Source organism: Triticum urartu, chromosome 7A, assembly GCF_056163025.1.
Source record: "Triticum urartu cultivar PI428250 chromosome 7A, HENAU_Tu73, whole genome shotgun sequence".
In the NCBI taxonomy this organism is placed as follows: Eukaryota; Viridiplantae; Streptophyta; class Magnoliopsida; order Poales; family Poaceae; genus Triticum; species Triticum urartu.
Genome location: NC_141879.1, coordinates 354,736,682 through 354,745,101, shown reverse-complemented (window position 1 = coordinate 354,745,101; position 8,420 = coordinate 354,736,682).

Genomic DNA, 8,420 nt, shown 5'->3' with positions numbered 1-8,420 from the left:
ATGGCTAGTTCGGCCACCCTATGTAGCTCCACCAGCTGTTTTAGCTGATCGGTGAAGGACACAGGATGCTCTAGCGCTGCATACTGCGACTAGAATAGCTTCTTCGTAGAACCCCCTCCTTTGGCTCGGTAGAACTCCGCGGCGTCTGATAAACTGCGTGAAAAATCCGCAAATGCTCCTGGGGAACTCCGAACCTGGGTTAGTAAAAGGTACTGCTTCACCGCATACTTGCTTTGCATCTTAAATGCCTTACCCGCTGTGATCTTCTTGGCCTCCTGGATCTCCTGGAGGGCAGCCTGGGCCTCATTCCGTGCGGTCTCCGCGCTCTGACAAGCCTTGGCGAGTTTGGTCCCTTGAACCGATGCATCATGCTCCATGGCTTCGCATTTCTTGACCACATCCTGGAATTCCTACTCGATTTCTTTGACCCGGGCCTTGGACTTCTTACGAGCGGCCTGCTGCTGGACAGCCTTCTCCTCGGCCTCGCCTAGGGCCTTCTTTAGGGCCTCGACCTTGGTCGTGGCTCCTACACATATTACGACACAGCGGTCAATATACAGCGCCTGTCCTTTCTAAACAAACATCAATTAGTCACTCACCTTGGTTCTCCTAGAGCTGAACCTTGACCTCGCCGAGCTCGTTCTCATTCCGCTCTAGCCTCTGCCTCAGCTCAGAGACTTCGGCAACATGGGAGGTCGCGGCCAACAGCGACACATGTTCATTCATACATACTACGTAAGTCTCCTACAACAGAAGAATTGATCCTCTGTCCGGTTATTCCTGCCAAACACCGGACAGCGTCTCAGGGGCTACTGGCTACACAGGCTTTTTCTCTTTCTTACCTCGAAAACTGTCAAAAGGCTGCTACAGGCTTCGTTCAGTCCACCCTTGGCGGACTGGATCTTCTCGATCACCGCACCCCTAAGGACACGGTGCTCGTTCACGATAGAGGCGCTTCGAAGCGCCACCATCAGGTTATCCGGTGCCCCTGGACAGACAACGGCCACCGATGGGAGCCGCGCATCCCCCTCCTTTAAAGGGGGCCGCTCGCCCGACTTCGGAGCCATATTGGCCTCCGGAATCGTATTCGGCTGAGGGCCGAACTGGATACGACCCTCTACGCCAATCTCCATGGGCATCGGTTCCCCCATGTGTCCGACAGTGGAGGTCTCGCCCTATGGCACCTCCCGGATAGTGTCCTGGGCTCCTCCCCGCTTCGGAGCTATCCCCCGGGGCAACACCTTGGTGTCGTCCCTGGCCCCGGGACAATAAGCAGGCGGTGGCGACATGCTCGCCATCTCCGACGGAGCCAGCGAACCTCCAGATGAGGATCGCTAGGTAAGGTCACGGGCCGGACTACAATAACACAATTAAATATGTCATAATAATAAAGAAAAAGGGCCAGATGTGCGCATGAGAGAGCCATGTCACTTACGATGCGGTCGGGGGCTTAGCGCGGGGCGTCTCTTCGGACTGTTGTCAACGTCCCACGCGGTGTTGACCGCTGGGACGCTGTTCCCCTTCTTGGGCGTGTCCGCCTCCGGATGCGCCGAAGCCGCCCTCTTCTACTTCCTCTCCTCAAGGGGAGGGTTGTTTTCCTCCTCCTCCCCCTCTTCCTCGCCGTTGTCCTCAGGGACAGAGGAATGGGCTTCGTCATCTTCGGACACCGCGTCCGAAGTGCCATTGCGGCTGGGGCCACCCTTGGCCCCCTAGGCCTTCTTCTTGGCCTTCTTCTTCGGCGCCTTATAAGGCGCCGGCACCAGCATCTTCGCTAGACGCGGGATGACCGGTTCTTCAGGTAGCGGAGCCGGACACTGGATCCTCTTCGCCCTCTCCATCCAGTCCTGGAAATGTAACAATAAGCTCAGACATCATCCTTGAAATGATTAAATTGGGGATGCGTCAAAAAATAGCATACCTCACTAGCGAGGTGTCTACAATCGTGACCACGGTTTGAATCCGTGGCCGGTGGCTTCTCGTTGCCCTTAAAGAGCAACTTCCATGCGCCTTTGTGAGTAGTCTCGAAGAGCCTCACCAGAGTCTGATCCTTCTTTGGGTTGAACTCCCACAGAGGACGACTTCGGCACTGGCACGGAAGGATCCGGCGAACCAGCATCACCTGGATCACATCAATGAGCTTGACTTTCTTGGTGGACATGCTCTGGACGCGCGTCTGCAGCGCTATCACCTCGTCAGGGGAACCCCAGTCCGGACTCTTCTCGACACAATAGGTGAGTCACGTGGGGGCGCCAGAGCGGAATTCGGCAGCTGTGGCCCAGGTGGTGCCACGAGGTTCTGTGATGTAGAATCACTGCTTCTGCCACTCCTTTACTATGTCCACAAAAGTGCCTTTGGGCCAGGATACATTGGCCAGCTTGCTCACCATGGCTCCTTCGCACTCCGCGTGCTGGCCGTCCACCACCTTCGGCTTCACGTTGAAGACTTTGAGCCACAGCCCGAAGTGGGGGTGGATGCGGAGGAAGGCCTCACACATGACGATGAACGTCGAGATGTTGAGAAAGGAATTCGGGGACAGATCATGGAAATCTATCCCGTAATAATACATCAGCCCACGGACGAAAGGGTGGAGTGGAAACCCTAGCCCGCGGAAGAAATGGGGAAGGAACACCACCCTCCCGTGGGATCCGGCGTGGGGAAGACTTGTCCCTCGGCCGGAAGGCGGTGAGTGATCTCGTTCGCCAAGTATCCGGCCGCCTGAAGCTCCGTAATGTTCTCCTCCTTGACGGAGGAAACCATCCACTTGCCCTAACCTCCAGATCCGGACATGGTTGCTTGGGTGGGAAAGAGATGAGGACTTGGGCGCTGGAGCTCGAGATTGGAAGGACAGAGAGAGGTCGTGAGGGAGGAAGAGGGAATCCTTATCCCCTTATAAAGGCAACGAATATTGAACGCCTCCTCACTCGCCTTAAGATTCGCCTATTTCCAAGGGTTGTATAAACGGCACGGTTGGGTTACCCATGCCCGTATTGATGAGAATCCCGTAATAAGGGACATGATCTCTGCTTTGACAAGACGTGTTGATGGCAACCGCGTCTCGAAACATGGAGCGGCAGAAGAGAAAGGTCCAAAATTATGACCGGGCAGGCGTGATGTCATATTGTAAAAGCTATCAGCGGATTAGACTCGTGCAAAAATATATATTCTCTCTACGGTTTTGTATGGTGTGTGTGACAGGCCCTGATACTATCATCGCATCCGGAGAATATTTTGAAGTTCGGATAAAAGGGAACCCGCCTTGCAATGCTGAAGACAATCTACGCGCCGATCTCCTCATCATTTAAGCCAGGTTCAGGGGCTACTGAGGGAGTCCTGGACTAAGGGGTCCTCGGGCGTCCGGCCTATTATCCATGTGCCGGACTGATGGGCTGTGAAGACATGAAGGCCGGAGACTAGAGTCCGGATTGGACTCTCCTTGGCATGGAAGGCAAGCTTGGCGATCGACTATGAAGATTCCTTCTTATGTAGCCGACTCTATGTAAACCCTAGATCCCCTCGGTGTCTATATAAACCGGAGGGGATAGTCTGGAAAGGATACATTCATTATCATAGTCATATAGGCTAGGCTTTTAGGGTTTAGCCATCACGATCTCGTGGTAGATCAACTCTTGTAACACCCATATTCATCAATATCTATCAAGCAGGACGTAGGGTATTACCTCCATAGAGAGGGCCCGAACCTGGGTAAACATTGTGTCCCGTGTCTCCTGTTACCATCGATCCTAGATGCACAGTTCGGGACCCCCTACCCGAGATCCGCCGGTTTTGACACCGACAGGGATGTAAGCCAAATATCGAAGAATTCGCTTCACAGCTAAGTGATGCGACTCCTTTGGTGCCGCTTGGAATCGGGCACACAAGCAAACGCTAAGCATTATATATGGCCTAGATGCACACCAGTAGAGTAAAGAACCAATCATGGAGCAGTATAGCTTTTGATCGAACTCTTTACCATTGTCATCAGGACCCAGATGACTTTTGGTTGGCATTGGAGTCGTGTATCCTTTGCAGTCTTGCATTCCAAACTTCTCCAGGCAATCTTTGAGGTATTTCTCTTGAGATATGAAGATGGTGTTGTTCTGCTGATGGATTTGGAGACCAAGGAAGAACTTCAGCTCATCCATCATGGACATCTGATATTGCTCTTGCATCATGTGCCCAAACACATCACTGTATCTTTTGTCAATGCAACCGAAGATAATGTCATCCACATAGATCTAGCACACAAACAGTTCACCATCGTATGTCTTTGTGAAGAGAGTGGGATCCAGGGAACCAGGTTTGAAGCCTTTGCTCTTCAGGAAGTCTTTGAGTGTGTCATACCAAGCACGAGGGGCTTGTTTGAGGCCATACAGTGCCTTGTTGAGCTTGTATACCATATGATGATGTTTTGGATCTTCAAAGCCAGGTAGTTGTGCAACATACACTTCTTCTTCAATCTTTTCATTGAGAAAGGCACTCTTTACATCCATTTGATATAGAAGGATGTTGTGATGGTTGGCATAGGCTAGCAGTATGCGAATGGCTTCAAGCCTAGCCACCGGAGAAAATGTTTCATCGAAGTCAATCCCTTCAACTTGAGTGTATTCTTGAGCAACAAGAGGAGCCTTGTTTCTGACAACTTGACCATGCTCATCTTGTTTGTTGCGATATATCCATTTTGTGCCTTTGATATTGTGCTTGCGAGGATCGGGACGCTTGACCAGTTCACATACATTGTTCAGCTCGAACTATTGAACCTCTTCTTGCATAGCTTGAATCCACTCAGGTTCCATGAAGGCTTCAGCAACTTTCTTAGGTTCAAATATAGAGACAAATGCAAAGTTCCCACAGAAATTTGCTAGTTGTGTTGCTCTTCAACGAGTGAGGGGACTAGGTGCATTGATGCTATCAATTATCTTCTCAATCTGTACTTCATTTGCAACACGAGGATGAACTGGACGAAGATTTTTCCCTTGCTGATGATTGTCTTCGTCTTCATCATTGGCTTCAGGCTGAGCAGCATCTTTAGGTTGATTTGGTGCAAAAATGACAAGTTCTTCTTCAGCCTGTGCCTCTGAAGGTATGATTTCTCGAGTACCCATAAGCTTGATGGATTCACTTGGTGAGACTTCATCTAGCACATTTGGCAGGTGCTCTCTTTGCGAGCCGTTAGTTTCATCGAACCGCACATCCACAGTTTCAACCACTTTATAGTGAAATAGGCTGAATACTATGTAGGAGTGCGAATCCTTTCCGTAACCAAGCATAAAATCTTCATGTGCTTTCGGTGCAAATTTTGAAGTGTGATGCGGATCCTTGATCCTTGATCCAGCGCCTAGCACCAAATACACTGAGGTAGCTTACATTTGGGTTCTTACCAGTTAGTAGCTCATATGATGTCTTCTTTAGAAGCTTGTGAAGATAAACACGGTTGATGACATGGCATGCAGTATCAATAGCTTCAGGCCAGAACTTCCTTGGAGTCTTGTACTCATCAAGCATCGTCTGAGCCATCTAAATGAGTGTTCTGTTCTTGCGCTCCACGATGCCATTCTGCTGAGGTGTGTATGGAGCTGAGAATTCATGAGTGATGCCCAATGTATCAAGATAAGTGTCGAGGCTGGTGTTCTTGAACTCTGTGCCGTTGTCACATATGATGTGCTTGATCTTGATGCCATAGTTCGTCATGGCACGATTGGCGAATCGTTTGAAGACATCCTGCACTTCAGTCTTGTAAAGGATTATGTGCACCTAGGTGTATCTTGAATAATCATCAACAATGACGAAGCCATATAGGCAAGCAGTGGTAGTGAGAGTAGAGTAGTTAGTATGGCCAAATAAGTCCATGTGAAGCAGCTCGAAGGGTTGAGATGTCATCATGATTGTCTTCGAGGGATGTTTGGCCCTTGTGATCTTTCCAGCTTCGCAGGCACCACATAGATGATCCATCTTGAACTTGACGCCCTCGATGCCTACGACGTGTTTCTTCTTTGCGAGAGTGTACAAGTTCCTCATGCCAGCATGCCCTAGCCTCCGATGCTAGAGCCAGCACTCTGAAGATTTTGCTAGAAGACATACGACCAACTGTGGTCCTGCTGAGAAATCTACCATGTACAAATTGTCTTTTCGATATCCTTCAAAGACTAGAGACTTGTCAGATTCCATTAGAACAAGTCAACTTCCAAATATCAAAATCATGTTCAAGTCACAAAGCATTGAGACAGACATTAAGTTGAAACCAAGGGATTCAACAAGCATCACTTTATCCATGTGCTGATCCTTTGAGATTGCAACTCTACCTAGACCCAATACCTTGCTTTTACCAGTGTCAGCAAATGTGATGTGAGTCTTGTCAGATGGACGTAATGTTGAGTCCATGAGAAGACTTCGATCACGAATCATGTGGTTAGTGCATCCACTGTCCATAATCCATTTTGAAGCCTTTGATGTCATACCCTATAGTGCAGTTAGGGGGATAGGCTTCACCAAGGGTATTGTGAAGCATAAACATTTGACGAACGAGTGGATTATGAAATCTCAGATCCAGGTTAGGACTGATAGGATGATTGGCAAGCGATTCAGGAACAAAATACATAGTAAGACCATTTGGGCATTTTATCATGCGCCCCGCAAGATGTTTTAGGCCCCAGCAATAGCATTAGATGCCTTTGATTTCCGGCTGGAGACATTTTCCTCCAAAAGAGAGTTAAGTTTTCTTAACCACCCACATTTTCAGGGGTGGCTTTGAAGCAATGAGTCTAAGTGCAGCATCTGAGAACTTCGGCTTTGGAGCCCTAGCAAATAGTCTTGCAGAAGGTGAATAATACTCATAAGAATAAGAAGAGTAGTTCTTAGTCTTGTGAACATGGCGGTTTGATGAAACACGCTCATATTCATAGGCCTGAGTATGGTTTCCCTACAAAACATTTGTGTTAGGGTGACTCTGGTGAGTCCTCTGTCTGTATGAAGCCTTTGGTCTGGGGTTTGTCTTCTTCCCAGGTGGTGTCATGATGGCATTCACCTGAAGATTTTCAAGACAACTCTTGGGCACCCAGATCTTCTTCAAAGGTAGTTCATTCCTGCAGTTAGTACCAATATACCTAGCAAACACTTCACCATGCTGATTCTTAAATAGTTTATAGTATGCATCAAAGGATTCATCAATGATAATCGGGTTAGCACAAGTGAAGCCGGATAAGGTAGATGGATCCACTAATGGTTCCTTTGCAGCAACGCATGTGGTTTTGGGGTACTACTCAGGCTTCCAATGAGAGCCATCAACATTAATTTTCCTCTCAAACCCAAAACCCTCTTTCCTGGGGTTTCGGTTCAGAATCTGTTTCTTGAGGACATCACATAGTGTCTGATGCCCTTTGAGACTTTTGTACATTCTTGTCTCAAGCAATGTCTTCAACCTGGCATTCTCATCAGCAGTAGTAGTGGTAACCTCAGCAGAGGGGTTAGTTACCACATCAGAAGTTGAAGATATTGCAATAGTAGTAGCAATAGAACATCCAGCAACAGAAGCAGCATTATCATGCTCAAGACATTTTAGACATGGTGGTTCGAATCCTTCCTGAGCGGAACTAATCTATTGAGATCGGAGTGACTCGTTCTCCTTTTGAAGATCTTCACAAGCCGATCTCAACTTCTCAAGCTCTTGCTTCCTTTGAAGATAATCATAGGAGAGCTTTTCATGAGTAGTTGAGAGTGTTTCATGACGACTTTCAAATTCTTCATACTTAACATGAAGATTTTTAATGTCTTCAATTAAGGACTGAGATCAGATCATTTCTGCGTCCAACAGGTCATCGCTTTTGTCTAGCAATTTTTGAATATGTTACATAGCATTCTTTTCTGTGTTGCAATTTTAGCAAGTGTTTTGTAGCTAGGTTTAGATTCATCTTCACTCGACATTTGATAGTAAGCATCGCGTGAGTTTACCTTGGCACCACGTGCCATGAAGCAGTAGGTGGGTGCAGAGTCATCCTCATCATTAGCATCAGCGTTGGTGACGAGGCCATTGTTCTGTGTTGAAGATGGACTTGGCGACGTATGCTGAAGCTAGAGCCAGGCTTGCCACGCCTGAATGAGATTCCTCTTCAGACTCCATCTCCACCTCCTTAGATGCAGACTCCTCCTCTGAATCCATCTCCTTCCCAACAAACGCACGAGCCTTGGTGGATGAGCTCTTCTTGTGTGATGAAGACTTCGATGAAGACATGGAAGAAGACTTTGAGGATTTCTTATTCTTCTTGTCATCAGATGCGTATTCCTTGCTCTTCTTCTTCTTCTTCTTCTTGTTCTCATTGTGCCATCGAGGACACTCAGAGATGTAATGACCTGGTTTCTTGCACTTGTGGCACGTTCTCTTCTTGTAGTCACGAGAGGAAGCTTCATCATTTCTTGAGATGGATGTT